Source organism: Brassica rapa, chromosome A09 (assembly GCF_000309985.2).
Source record: "Brassica rapa cultivar Chiifu-401-42 chromosome A09, CAAS_Brap_v3.01, whole genome shotgun sequence".
Taxonomy (NCBI): Eukaryota; Viridiplantae; Streptophyta; class Magnoliopsida; order Brassicales; family Brassicaceae; genus Brassica; species Brassica rapa.
Window position 1 is genome coordinate 17675799 of NC_024803.2, and position 15072 is coordinate 17690870.

Below are 15072 nucleotides of genomic sequence, written 5' to 3' on the forward strand. Positions count from 1 at the left end.
TATATATATATGTCTATTAATTTTTAAAACATAATAAATTTATGGTATATTTTTTTCATTGAATAGATTGTTTCAAACTTTCACATGTATTTATATATTCTTCCATATATATTTTTGAATTATTATTTTATTATTAAAATCGTAACTATATATAAAGATTAGTAAAATATTTTTTTATTGTCATATTCAAAGATATTGTAACATTTCAAAAATTTATAAAGTTTTTAAAAAATTAAAATTTTCGCTTCATAGATTTATATTATCGAGTAAATAATTAATCATTTATTTTTTGTTTAATTTTTAAAATAAACTATATAGTTTAAAATTTCTTTCATTGGTTTAAGGTAGTAAAGATTAATCATTGTTAAATAATATGATTTTTGTTATTTAAAAAAAATCTTTATAATTTTAAAAGTTAACATCGACAAATATTTAAATAATTAACATATGGATGTATAATATTACAATATTAAATTATATCTATTCAATTTATACTATTTATAAATCCAATGAATCATCTATTGTTTAAATTCAACTATTGATAGTCCAATAAAAATTTCTGGTAGACTCAAAATTATAGATGAAATGATTTTATAAATTAACATATTGTTAGTCGTCAAGAGTTGATTACAATGACGTTCAATAAGTTGTTCCTGGTTCATAAATGATGTGTTTACATACTGGTTATCCAAACAGGAATTTTAGGCGTATTGTTGTAATTTAGCGTCGATTAGTTAGGCTTAATAATGATAAAATTATAGATTAAATGTAACATGATTTTTTAGGAATATGTCCATTTTAAAAAAAAATCACACATGAATCAAAGTCGTGACTTCTATTTTAATATATAAGATATATAAGATACAACCACCCATAAATTTCTAGAATAATTACATTTGCCATTAAATATTTTCTTAGTCGACCCACATTTTCTAAAGCTATCTAACAACTTAACTTTATACATGAACTCATTAACTTTATACATAAAGAAAACCAAACTCTGTGTTTAAGATTATACTCATTAGGTCGGAAGTCGTCTCCATCTTCGATGATTCAACGTCACTGTCTTATCCTTTCCCTGAAAAAACAAAATTCCTTACTCTCAACTTTTTACCTTCCATATCTCTTTATCTCCGTCTCTTGTTTGCGCTCTGTTCAACGTTTCTATACAATGAATCTTCAATTTTCATTAAAGCCATTAACTCTCCGTCTCCCTTCCATTACAATTAAAGCTTAATGCTATCAAAACCGAAATAACACCTCAAACCCTATAAATAGAAGAGGGTTGAGAGTGGAATCAAGCTTCACCAGCACGCTTGGAGAGGTCGAAAATTGTGACACATCATCACTCTACACAATATTGAGAATGGAGAAAATTGAGAATAATTTAATTTCATTCATAGTGATGATGATTATTTATAACTTTAACCTTTTAATCGTACCTTCAGAATATTGAGAATAATTTAATTTATTCGGGTGACTATGAGAGATCTCGAAAGTCATTGAGATGTTGATTGACGAGTTTGCCAGATCCCCTTGAGCAGATCATCGAAAGGTTTGTAATTTGAATGACTTTTGCGTTTGATTAAGTGTTTTCAATTTTTAGGATCAATTAATGGAATCAATTTCATCTTCTCCATTAGTCCATTTTACTTCTGAATTCAGTTTATACAACGCTTGAGAAGAAGCATTGATTTGGTTTTGGGGTTACATTCTTTTTGTCTAATTTTGTAATTTGGTTAATGTGGTGTTAGGCTGGAGCAGGAATCTGGGTTCTTTTAATATATTAAGTACTTTGAGGAGAAAGGTATTTCTGGTGAGTGGGATGAACTTGAGATGTATATGTCAAGGTTCAATAAGGTCTATTATTTCGAGATAGGGGCTGTTTGTTTCACCATTTGTCATCTCCATCCAAATGATTCATTTGTATGATCTATTCAGATGATCCATTCAGATTTTTGTGATTGTTTGTTTGTCCATCCACATGGCTCATCTAGATAAATCATCTAAATGGATCTTATGTTTGTTTCTTTATTTTCATTTCCATTCAAATGAGTTTAGTAAACAAATTACCAAAATACCCTTGTGTTGGTTTAATCAGATGTTTGATATTAATTTTAACTATATATTACATTTAATTATTTAGTTTAATATATTTACATTATAATTATTTCAAAATTAACGATTTTCTTTTGCGAAAAAAAGATTTTTTGGTTTTAGCGAGAAAACACATTTTTTTGGTTTTGGCGAGAAAACAAGATTTTTTGGTTCTGGCGGGAAAATTTTTTTTTTTGGTTTTGGCGGGAAAACACGTTTTTGCGTTTTTGGCGGAAAAATGTGTTTTTGCCGGGAAAACGCGTTTTTGCGGTTCTGGGGGGGGAAACATGTTTTTGCGATTTTCGCGGGAAAATGAAATTTTTCGGTTTTGGCGAGAAAATGAGATCTTTCGTTATTGGCGGGAAACGCGTTTTGCGGTTTTGGCAGAAAAATACGTTTTTGGCGGGAAAACGCGTTTTTTGCGGTTCTGGAGGGAAACACGTTTTTGCGATTTTCGCGCGAAAATGAATTTTTTCGGTTTTGGCGAGAAAATGAGATCTTTCGTTATTGGCGGGAAAACGCGTTTTGCGGTTGTGGCGGGAAAACGCGTTTTTGCGATTTTGGCGAGAAAACATGTTTTTGTGGTTTTGACGGGAAAACGCGTTTTGGCGGAAAAACATGTTTTTGCAGTTTTGGCGGGGAAACACGGTTCCCCGTTTTTGGCGGGAAAATGGGTTTTTGCGTTTTTTTGCGGTTTTTGCGGGAAAACGAGATCTTTCGGTTTTCGCGGGAAAACGAGATTTTTCGGCTTTGGCGGAAAAAACAAGATTTTCGGTTTCAGCGGGAAAACACGATTTTTTTTGTTTTGGTGGAAAAATACGTTTTTGCAATTTTCGCGGGAAAACGTGTTTTTGTGTTTTGACGGAAAGTTGTGTTTTGGGGTGTTAGCGTGAAAACATGTTTTTTTGTGATTTTGGCATGAAAACACGTTTTTCGGTTTTTGCGGAAAAATACGTTTTTTCGGTTTTCGCGGAAAAACACGTTTATGTAATTTTGACGGGAAAACACGTTTTTACAATTTTGATGGGAAATTGTATTTTTGGGGTTTTGGCGTGAAAAAATAGTTTTTAGGTTTTTACGGGAGAACGTGTTTTTATAGTTTTGTCAGTTTTCGTATGTGACAAAAATGATATTATGTTTAGGTTTGTAATTTGTGAACTACATTAGGAGCATAATAGACATTATACCATTTTGAATGAACTATCTCTATTCAAATGATCTAAATTGATTCAGCTGAATGGATTTTAAAATTAAGTCTAAATTTCCAAAAGTCATCCGGATGATCTATCTGAATGAGTTGCACTTTTAGTAGCTAAACAAACAAAACTCTCATCTTCATCCAAATGACTCATCCAGATGGAGAAACAAACAGGTCCATAGTATGGGAATTTTTTTTAGTTTCGGAAGCAAAGGTATCTTGAAGGTCCAGATCAGTAACAATTTGTTCTTTTAACTGTTTTTTTCGAATATATGGTTTTCCTATGTTATTCCTTGAATTAATGATATTGTTTGTATGTTTATTTCATAAATGACAGAACAAAATCTGCCTATGTTATGCCTTGAATTAATGATATTGTTTGTATGTTTATTTCATAAATGACAGAACAAAATCTGCTGCAATATTAGCCAAAGACTTGAAACTGTTGCGACTTTTAACGAAGAATTGAACAAAGAGATCACTCAGCTTCTGACTCTAGATAAATTTAGGTAAATTTTGTTTTTGCCTCAATATAGTTGAATTTTCTGAAATGCATGCACTTAAGTGTTTTAGTGTGTGTGTGTTTGATAACTCCACAGGGGGAAGAGCAATTGTCAAAATATGGTGATACAAAATCAGCCATGAATATGATGTATACTAAGTTGAAGAAACTGATCGATGAAAATCTTTTGTTTGATGAGAAGCTTTCCTTCGCCATCGGCAAGTAGGGGTGGGCATTTCGGTTTAGTTTCGGGTTCGGTTTGGATTCGGTTTGGTTTGGGTAATTTGGGTTTTATAAAACTCAAACCAATTAAAACCAAAGTAGCTTTGGTTTGGGTTCGGTTTGGGTTTAATTTGGTTCGGTTCAGTTCGGTTCGGTTTAGATTTAGTTCGGTTTACATTATTATGGTCTAGTTATGTTCGGTGTAGTTCGGGTTGGTTATAAAATATGAAGGCATCAGTTTTATATTTTTATTAAAATATAATCAACTCATAAACGATAGATTGAGAATATAAAAACTTATGCTACATGATTTTATATATAATAGTATTATTTGAATCGTATTTCTAATTTTTTTTAAAGATATGAAAGTTATGAAAAAATGAAAAACAAAACTTTAACTAAAATTTGCAATATGTTAATACACATATATATCATATATATTTTTACTATATATATATATATATTGGATTATCGGTTTGGTTCGGTTTAAACCCAAACCAAACCAAACCGTTCGGGTTGAGTAAAACATGAACCAATTGGGTTACATAAAGAGCACGGTTTGGTTTGGTTCGGTTTAACTTCGGTTTGGTTGGTTCGGTTCGGTTCGGTTTGGGTTTTTTGCCCACCCCTATCGGCAAGTATTCCCGCCTGTGAACTTTGATCAATCAAAGGTGAATGTCCTATATCTTTCTTGAAATATAAGGGTTAAGTGTTTTAAGCTTTCCATTTATGAGGAATATTCCAGCTTAGAATGGCATCACCAGCTAGGTAAAAATGTGAGGCCCTAATCTTTCGTTCAATTCATCAACCAAATTGAGAAAATTCTCCTCCACTTCTTTGATGTATACCGTCAAAATTTTAGTTTATTTTAAACTTACTGAAATGGATTTTTTGTTACAGGTTTTACAAAGTCTTGATCACACGAGGCAAAAAATACCAGTGATAGTGCATGATGAAGATGAGAAACTCTAACTCCTTTGTAAAGGACACGATAAGTAAGTTAACATGCGACTTCAGAAACAAACTTTTAACATACGTAAACATATCCTTTGAACCTATTTTATTCCACTTGGTTCTTTCACCAGTGTTATGTTTAAAAGAGTTTTCAAGAAATTTGGAGAACTCATGCTTGATCATTAGTATATCATATACACCTGAGATTGGTAATATAATACATTTAAATCGTAACTTCGGTAGCCTTTTATAGAATGTTACAGAACGCTATTGCTAGCTTTATTTGAAACTCATGTTGGATGTGATTTTGAGTTGAGCAAATCTTTTTTCTCTAGATTTCTGATTCTGGCAGCAGAAGCAATATACCACAAGTTGGCACATTTATATTTAATAAATCTGTTGTAATCTGTGTTTGAACCAGGTTAAAGTTGGATGCATGAGGCAAGAAGCAACAGTGCTTAGTATTTGACATTAATGCAAACATTTGTTGTGTAAAGTACAATACTAGCTCAAGCAATTTCATTGTGACATATACTTTCATTATTTCACCAACTTTCCATCTCACATTGATCCTTAATGCATGTCCAGCTACCCGATCATGGTCAGTTTACAACTACCACACATTGTCACATCGACTCTTTCAAAGCTATATTGGACAAAAAAAACTGTTCTTCCAAAGCCCAAAAAAAACACAAAAAAATCAGAACACTAGACAATCCATTATTATATATATAAACATCTCCTTTCATAACCCGAACTCAAACCTTTACATATCAAATTCTCAGCTAATCGACTTCACAACTTCGGGAGACTACTGAGGCCGTGGCAAAGCCGGATAAAGGTTCCATAGGAGAAGAGAACAAGTTGGTGCCACTCATTCATTGTAAGTGATCCTGAACCATTTGCATTCCCATTCCCATTCTTAAGTAAATATTTTGCTTCTAATCACTTCTCTTCTTTTGTAGTAACAATACTACTGAGAAGACAAGTTTCATGATGAAATCTACTAAAAATGAAAGCTTCAAACTCAAGTGACTATCTGCGGACGCATAAGCCAGAAAAGGAGGGATAACAAGCAACCGAGTTACATCAGTGAGAAAGACTGGGAAACAATTCTTGCGAATTGGTCAACAGATGAAGCAAAAGCCAAGAGCTAATCAGCAGCTGCGTCTCGCACTTCTGCTCCTCCAGGGCTGAAGATGCACGTCCATGATGCATGACCACACACCTTTACAAATATTGAGTATCGTATGGTCAACTTTCCATCTCTTTTTACTTTACCTTTTTTAACTGCTAATTGTCTAACTTTCTGTTATTCCCTTTGTTGTAGATAATTGATGAAGGTTTGGAGGAACCACTTCCATATCCCGACTTTGTGAGGAAGGCTCACATCCGCAAAGATGGGACCTTCATTGACGAACGAGCAAAGGCACTGATCTTGGAGGTTGAGCAAGAGGTTGAAGAGATGATGTAAGACGGATCTCCAGTTGGAGATAGCCATTCTGCCTCAACTGCTGGCACAGCAACTTCAAAGCACCGTGTCCTAAACCAAGGATACATCAAGGTAATAATCTCTCATGCTCATTATCTTTGTTTTTTCTTACTCTTGTATTGAACTTGTAACAAGATCAGACTGCATTTTTATGACTGAATGTTATATGTGCTAATGCTATTTTTGTCCTTTTCAGCTTGTACAAACACGCAAGGGCACCATTTATGGACTTGGTAGTGTTCAATTCAAGAACAGATGTCTTTCTGAATCGGTCCCTGCTACACTCAAGCGAAGCCTGGACATGGAGATGCGGGTTTGTGGCTTGGAGACCCCTCACTTAGGAAGTCAAGTCTGATTTTCATGCTTTCAAGACTTACTTCAAAGAAGAGATGACTAAAACTCAATAAACTCTCAACATGATTCTGCAACTTCCACAGCCTCAAGCTTCCAATCCTCATGCCTCTACTGCACAACCAACTCAAGCTCAACGTCAATCTCAGTCACAAGCTCAACCTCAAGGTCAAGGTTAGGCTCCATCTCCAGCTCAGGATCAGTCACAAGCTCCAGGTGATTCACAACCTCAACATCTCCTCACCAATAACCATTCTGAATTAGATAGGTGGTGCAATGCAAAACTCAGTTTGTAGGTCAAGATATGGCTGTTTCTTGCCCAAAAACAAGATTATGTATTATGTTTTAATGTTTTGAACCTTTTGAATGTTTGAATCTTTTGAACCTTTTGAGCTTTAAGAAGCTCAATGTAATATAAATTTGCTTTCTGTTTTTTTTTTTAAAAAAAAATCTAATTAACTTTTTTTTTAAATCGTTGAAATATCTATTCACGGAAAAAAAAGTTTAAATCATAGCAAAACAAACAAAAGAGACGAAAACAATCATCTCTGTTTCGTGGCAATATGCGACAATATAATCGTAGCAAATTTGTGGTAACTTGCCACAAAAACAACCATCACTATTTTTTAGCAACTTTTCCATGAAATCATCGTGTCAAAACCGTAGCAACTTGCCACATAATATTTCGTAGCAAAACCGTTTCAAAATGGTACTATTTTGCTACGAACCAAAAATTACTACGATCGTATAGCTACGATTTGAAAATCATGCTTGATATTTCGTGGCAAAGCCTTCATTTAGTTACGAAAATTCACCATAGCCACGAATACTGACCGTAGCTATTTGCGTTTTTTTTACTACTGAATAATTAAAAACTAAAAGAAAAAAATATTACTCATAAGAGACACGAAAAAAAGTCTAGAAATTAATCAACCAAGCGTATTTAGAATGGAATAGTTGTTCTTTATTCCTTGGCGCTAGCTTGTCCATGTGAACATATCTGATCCTTCAACGAATTTTCACGGGGCAAACTTATATCATCATTATTATCAAGCATTATTTAGTCGACACCTGATCTCACACGAAGACAAATTCATGGCTTCATTTAGCATTTGTTAAATACCATTTGATTATTTTTAACCCAACATGAATGGACTAATTACAATAATTCCGTATAAAAAGGGGTACACTACACATATATGATATATACATGTTTGCTTTTTCAATAATATATTATGTGAATTCATACAATAGTTTTATAGTTCAGAGTTGGTGGGACAAAAGAAAAAAATGGACTAAATGTAAAAGATCTTTGAGCTTCCGGATTGGTCCACATGAGGGAGAAGAGTTAACCACTAAGAAATATTTTATTTTTATTTTTTAATATATAAATATCCCAATCTTAATTTAAATTCTTGAGTGTTTAAACTTAGACATGTCATATTAACCGTAAATTCTGGTTTGATTTGTTATTCGTTTTGATTTGATCAAAAAAATTATGATATTCATAGCTCTACGAAGCAAAACAAATAATAATATTTTCTAGAAACGGATATCCGATCGAATCCGTTATATGCATATATACATATATTTAAACTATATATAAAATTATATAGTTATTAAGTTTTATAATATTTTTTTTATACAAATTATTTTAATTATTAGAGCCTTAAAAAGTAAATAACTTTTTTGTTTTTGTAATAAAATAATATTTTATCCATTTTGCTTAAAAATATTTTTATTTATACATATCGAGTTAGATATCCTTAAAATATAATTTTCTGGATACCTGTACACCCGAATATTTGGATAGATGCGAAGCGGATCAAACCGAATAATTGATTATTCGGACGAAATGGATCAGATCACAAAAATCTCCAAAATTCATATATTCGATTTGTGTCTATCCCTGTTGTAAACTATGAGATGCTTCGTTATAAATTTGAATTAATAATTAAATATCATATGTGGAAAAATTATTTTTTTACTAGTTTGAATTTTCAACTTTTTCTTAGTATTTTGTGAATGCTATGTTCAAAAGCTGTTAGATCCGTATTAATGTGTTATATTGACAAAGTTATTGTTATAAGGTGTTACCTGTGTTTCAATATACCAAGGAGAATTTTCATGTTTACTATTTTTTTGTACCATTATTCATGTTTACCACTATTAAAAAAACATTTTCAAAAATATTTTTTTCATTAAGTGGTAAAATACTCTTATACTCTGGTTCTATATATATATATATAATAAAAAAATTATGTTTTCAAATTATACTTTTTCAAATTTGAACTTTTTTATATATTTTTAATTGTTTTTCGATTTTTTTTCAAAATTTAATTTTGAAAATCGAAAATTATTTTTGAAAATATCTTTTGTTTTTAAAAAAAATATGTTTTTAAGTATTTATTTATATATTTATTAGAATCATAAATTTTACATTTTAAAAGCAATATCCCACTCCTCAACTCTAAACCATTTTAGATTAGTCTTTTGACATTCATTAAAAGTGAAGGTAAAATTGGTTACTTAAATAAAAAATATAATATATGTTTAGATAAACCAATCTATTTATAAAAAAAAAATCATTTTACTGATGATACGTGGGTATAAGGGATTTTTATCCTTTTCTCGAATAAATAGTACATGTTTCGTGTTTTAGGGGTCTGTTTTATAATATTAGGGTTATAAAATAAGGTCGAACATGCCAAAATGTATGGTTCACGGGTAGTAGCTATAGGAGTGATCTAGAATTTAATAATTTCTTCTACGGGAATGTAACAGAATCATTCTTTACTATATAATTGACCAATTGATTGGTTCATTATTTTCTTCTCTGCTTTATCTTTTTTTCAAAAAAAAAATTCCAATAAACTATACTAGAGTAATATAAAACTTATCTTTCTGTATATCTCGTTGTGTTCTGAAGTCGTATTTCTCCAACCGACTAAAAGTTTCAAATTTTACTTACACAGTGACATCTGAAACTGTGATATGTTGTCTTCTTGTTGATTGTGGTAAATATAATATTTTCTGGATATGAGCGATGAGATTAGTTCAAGATTCCATATAAACCTTGATTTATTAACTAAATGTATGAAGAGAAAATGAAGTAAATATTTCTGTATATTTTTTGGCTGGTGCAAACGGTTTACAGCCGACGGTACATATATAAATTGTGATGTGTTCTCAACTTCAGAATTGGCACAAGCTGCTGATCAGAACATGCAACAATTCCACTTCGTACTCACTTCAAAAAATTTGAGCTATACATGATCTCGGTGCTTTATAGCATCCTAGATATACAAAACCTAGAATATAACATATATTTCTCAAATACTTCAAATTGTTTTATATTTTTGTTTCAGTGTCACACTTCCCATGCGTAGTAATTATCAAATTTAGTAGTTGTAAGGTTTGATCATAAATTAATAAGAAAAGTAAATATATTTTCTTAGATTTGGCAATTGATATTATCCTATAAGAAATGTAGAAGGATTTTTAATTAATGAGATGCCAAAAATTTACCAAACTGATATATATATATATATATATATTAATAAATAACAAAATGCATAAATAATATATATTTTGATTTCTTTCCCAAGCCGGCACTCTTTATTCTTAATAATGACTACCTCCATTTCGAAATAATCTAGGGGTTAAATTTTTTTTAAAGTTATTTTTTTAACATTTAATGTATTTTTATTAAGTAATAATGGTAAGTTATAAATTTCAAAAAAAATAATTGTAATTTTAGATGCCACCAAGGAGCCTGGCTGAGCACTTGGAGAGAAAGGAATTCTAGACGCCACCAAGGAGCCTAACTGAGCACAGAGACAATGATTAAGCGTATGGACAAGCTCATTCGTAATAGGATTATGTCACTCAAATATAAGGGAAGTCATAAATTGGCAGGGCTTCTTCATCGATGGTTGGAAGTTTATACATGCTAAGGGATATACCGGGCCCCAGGGTTTCCTTCTTACCATTTTGCTGAGCAGTTAGGTATAAACACTATCATTGTAAATGCCCATTCATTCTTTGATTAACTAAAATAAAATTATATCAAAAAAATACATTAGAAAAACACATGTCTATTTCAGAGTATTTATATAAAGGTTTATATGAAGGTTTGAGATAATTTATAGATATTATGATTAGAAAAAAAATATCTACTTACAGAATTAATTCGATGTGAAGAAAATTTGACAAGTCAAATAAGGAAGATGAATAATGTTTTACATGGTTCATCGGTTTTGCTTTCGCCGGTTTGATGTGGTTTTTAGCTTGTTTGATCTATCTTGAATTTTAACATCAACCCAACCCGACTATGTCTCGCGTTTACGGTTGAACCTGGTTCGACCACTGGTATGGTTTTAACAACACTGCATAAACCAAAAAATTATTACTAATATGTATCATATATTTAAAACCATTTAGAAATTCTAAACTTCAATACTTCAAAATGAGATAAATTGGCTAAAGTACCACTTTTTTAGTATTATTTTTCATGTTTACTTTAACCATATTTACCTTTAGTTTTAAGAGAGTAAATAATTATTTATGCCCCCAAAGTTAAATAATCTAGATTAGGATTTATATTTGAAGGGGGAGGGAGGGGTTGGGGGTGGGGGTGGGATTTAGACTTAATTAAATAAATAAATACTAAAACTTTAAAATAATTTTTCTTTTAAATAGTTCAAAAAGAACTTTCGAAATTCAAAAAGAAAGCTTTGAAAAAAAAATTCAAAAAAACAAAATTTATAAGAAGTACAAATTTGAAAACTTGCAATTAAGAAAATTATATATATTTTTTTTAATTTAAATAATTTTTTATATTTATGTATCTATAAAGCAAAATATAATGATATTTTAATTCTTTAATGAAAAATGTATTTGTGAAAATGTTCCGAAGGAAAACATGAATTTATGGTACAAACAATGCAGTAAACTTGAAATTCTCCCACAAATATAATCTCTAAACCTAATGACAATCTAGTTTTCTCTCCACTTCTTCTAGTTATCTTCATCTCCAACTAATTGTACTATCACCATGGATATTTTCTTGCGCCGCCGAATTGCTTAGTCAGATATTGGTATACGGACAAGGTGCTACATATCGCTGCTGCAGTCTAAGTGAAAATCGACGAAATGGAAGGCAGAGGTAGTGGTCATCAATGGATGTGTACTGGAGAGAAAAACGAAGTTTGCTGTTGCCGAATCTTCAGGCATCGTTTTATCATAGCTTCACTTTTTTGGATGATTTTGAACTTCGTTTTCTGGTTTAGATGATTTGGGTTTGTGGGTTTTTCATGTAGCAGTCACAATGGTGGTGGTCGCAGAAGCAGGTCGCAATTGCAATGGTGGTGGTCACAGTCATAACCAAGGTTCTAAAAATTGGTGTAGGGCCTAAGATAATCAGTACTATTCGCAATAATTTTCTTAAAATCCGATTTTTACAATTCAAATTGGTTTAAACTGATATAAATTAATTTAAATATGTTAAAATAACAATAATATTATTGAAAATGTACAAATTTACCTAATTTCTTTTGTTTTGTATATCTAATTTTGATAATTCATCACAATAATTTTATAATCAAACTTAAAAACTAAAATATGTCATGTATAATATATATAAAATAAATCAATAATTTGTTAACGCCTACGCTTCATCTAGGCCTCAAATGATCTGCATAGTCGCTAGTCCTCTGTTAAGCGCCTAGTTACCGCCTAACGATTTTTTAGAACATTGGTCACAACGGTAGTGGTGATCCGAGGAGGCGGAGAGAATATTAACAAAATTTGTTTGGTTTAATTTTTTTTGGTTAGGTTTCTAGTAAATCAATTTTGATAAATAAACGAAATTCCTATTGTCCAATTAGTTTAATTCTGTATATCAGTTTTAATATATATAAATTTATATTTTATTTGTTTTTCTTTCTTTGCAATTTAATATTCTTAAAATAAAAATAACTTACATTTTATTTTGACTATTTGTGGCTAAAACAACTACGAATATGGGTTGTGCCTATTTGTGTAGCAATTTTAAATAATTTAAATAATTATAATAATATTTTTTACATAATTATAATAATATTTTAAAATAACTACGAATACGGTAGTAAATTCACGTTTCTTACATGATAGCTGCACATCCTTTTTAGGGGTGTTCAATTCTAGTTGTTCATTTTTGGTTTAATTTTTTAAAAATATATATCAGCTATTATATAAAAACATATCAATAAAGGTTTTGTGAAAATAGTTTTGTTTTTAATTCAAAACTAAAACAGGTAAATTAGCATGTAATTCTCCTAGATGGTTAATTATGATTAAGTTCCAGTGATTTAGCAATTTCAACTAATTTAAATAATTATAATAATATTTTTTTTAAAAAGTGGATTTACTAAAATTAAAGGTAAATATATTATTTGCATTGCTCTGGATTTAAATGTCTTGTTTTTTATTTATCTAAATATTGAAGATAAATAAAAGATACTAAAAATTGTATGATCATTTCTCTAAAATATCGAATAAGAAAAATGTAATTTATTTTATATTAATAAATAATTAAGATTAAATATAAAAAAGTAAACCGTTAACACAAAGTATATTTTATTTAAAATTTATAAAACCAAAAAATCAAAATATTTTTTAATTTAAAATGAAGTTTCTAATAGTAAGATACTAAAATTATATCAATAAATTTTTAATATATATATTATCTTTTACATTATACTTTACATATAGCTATACTACTATATAGTAATACATTTTAATAAATCAGTTTTTAGTTTAGTTGATTCGTTAATTCATAACTAATTTATATTTGTATACAGCGGTTTAAAAAACAGCGTTCAAACATTTTATAAGGTACAACTTAAATCAAACTATATATTTTTTCAGTTCGATTTAAATCGGTTCAGTTTGATTTACAGGATTGAATGTAACAGCCCGATCCCCCGGCGTCCGACCGGGGTTATCGAAGGGGCGTTATGGACACGTGTCTACTCATTTAGACAACCCTACGTATCCCGTTACTGGTCCCGAGAGACGAGCGCATAACCTTCTTTGAAATACCGTCACACCCACATCCATATACTTCTACTTACAGTCCTGCGCACAGGAAAAAATGGAAATGGAGGGGTGAGCAACAAGTTACTCAGTGAAGTGGCTCTAGACCAGCCTGCCCGCATGACACTCTATACTACTCTATGCGGGAACTAGGACCGACTAGCCACTACAATCAGTTAATGCATTTTATCATTTCCTATCGTCATCTGTAATTTCCACATTAACTTCCATTCATTTCTAACAACCTAGTGATCAATCAATACAATGATCTCACTCATTGCCACACAGGTCAAACCCTAGACTTAACCGACTCATCTTACCAGTCCAACTCGATCCTATGACACCTTTAACTCCCCGTTACCCGACCATGATGCACGTTTTTATATCCCGCCTCTCGCGGTTGGCACACGTTCTTTTCATCAGTGGGTAGTCCCAACTAGGCTTCTACCCCATATTCATGTGGATTCGCCACATCTCCTATGGGTGCTTCCATATTCATGTGGATTCGCCACATCTCCTATGGATACCTAGCGTGAACTGCTGCCACACATACTTTTCCTCAGTGGGTAGCCCCCCACTAGGCTTCTACCCCATATTCATGTGGATTGGCCACATCTCCTATGGGTGCTTCCATATTCATGTGGATTCGCCACATCTCCTATGGATACCTAGCGTGGACTACTTACCCCACCTACTTTCCTTAGACTCTCTATATGCTTTCCCACCCATGCTTAACCTTAACATCATTCTTTCATACTTTTACTTATCCTTTCACTTCCTTATCGTTTCCACTTAACCCTTCTCATTCCCAATTACTCCCCTTTTCATTCATACTTGTACTTGGACTCAATCACTAGACGCCACCCGTTATCGGTGTCACACACAATACACATCGCATTCAAGTTCTACTTCAATAACTTTTATAATCACTGCTCACCTATCATCCTAGCATTTATTTCTCTCTAGCATCCTAACTTCAATCACAACAACACATGGGACATCACAACCAAACATACAAGTATCAACTACCAATCAACCATTACCACAACAATTCAATTCAGTTCATCAAGTCCCATTTATCAGTATGAGGGTTCTTATGCATCATGATCCATTCATCTATCATCCTAGCAATACCATGTACTATCAACCTAACTCCCAAACAGGGTCTAAGCAAACCTA

General features: G+C 31.4%; 1 long non-coding RNA gene across 1 annotated transcript; it reads left to right on the forward strand.

Annotated features, from left to right (window-relative positions):
* The first annotated feature begins 407 nt into the window (after nucleotides 1-407).
* LOC117128297 lies at nucleotides 408-7899 on the forward strand. The gene is made up of 2 exons (XR_004451559.1): nucleotides 408-4690; nucleotides 4920-7899. It is a non-coding gene; the product is annotated as an uncharacterized LOC117128297 (long non-coding RNA).
* Nucleotides 7900-15072: the final 7173 nt, after the last annotated feature.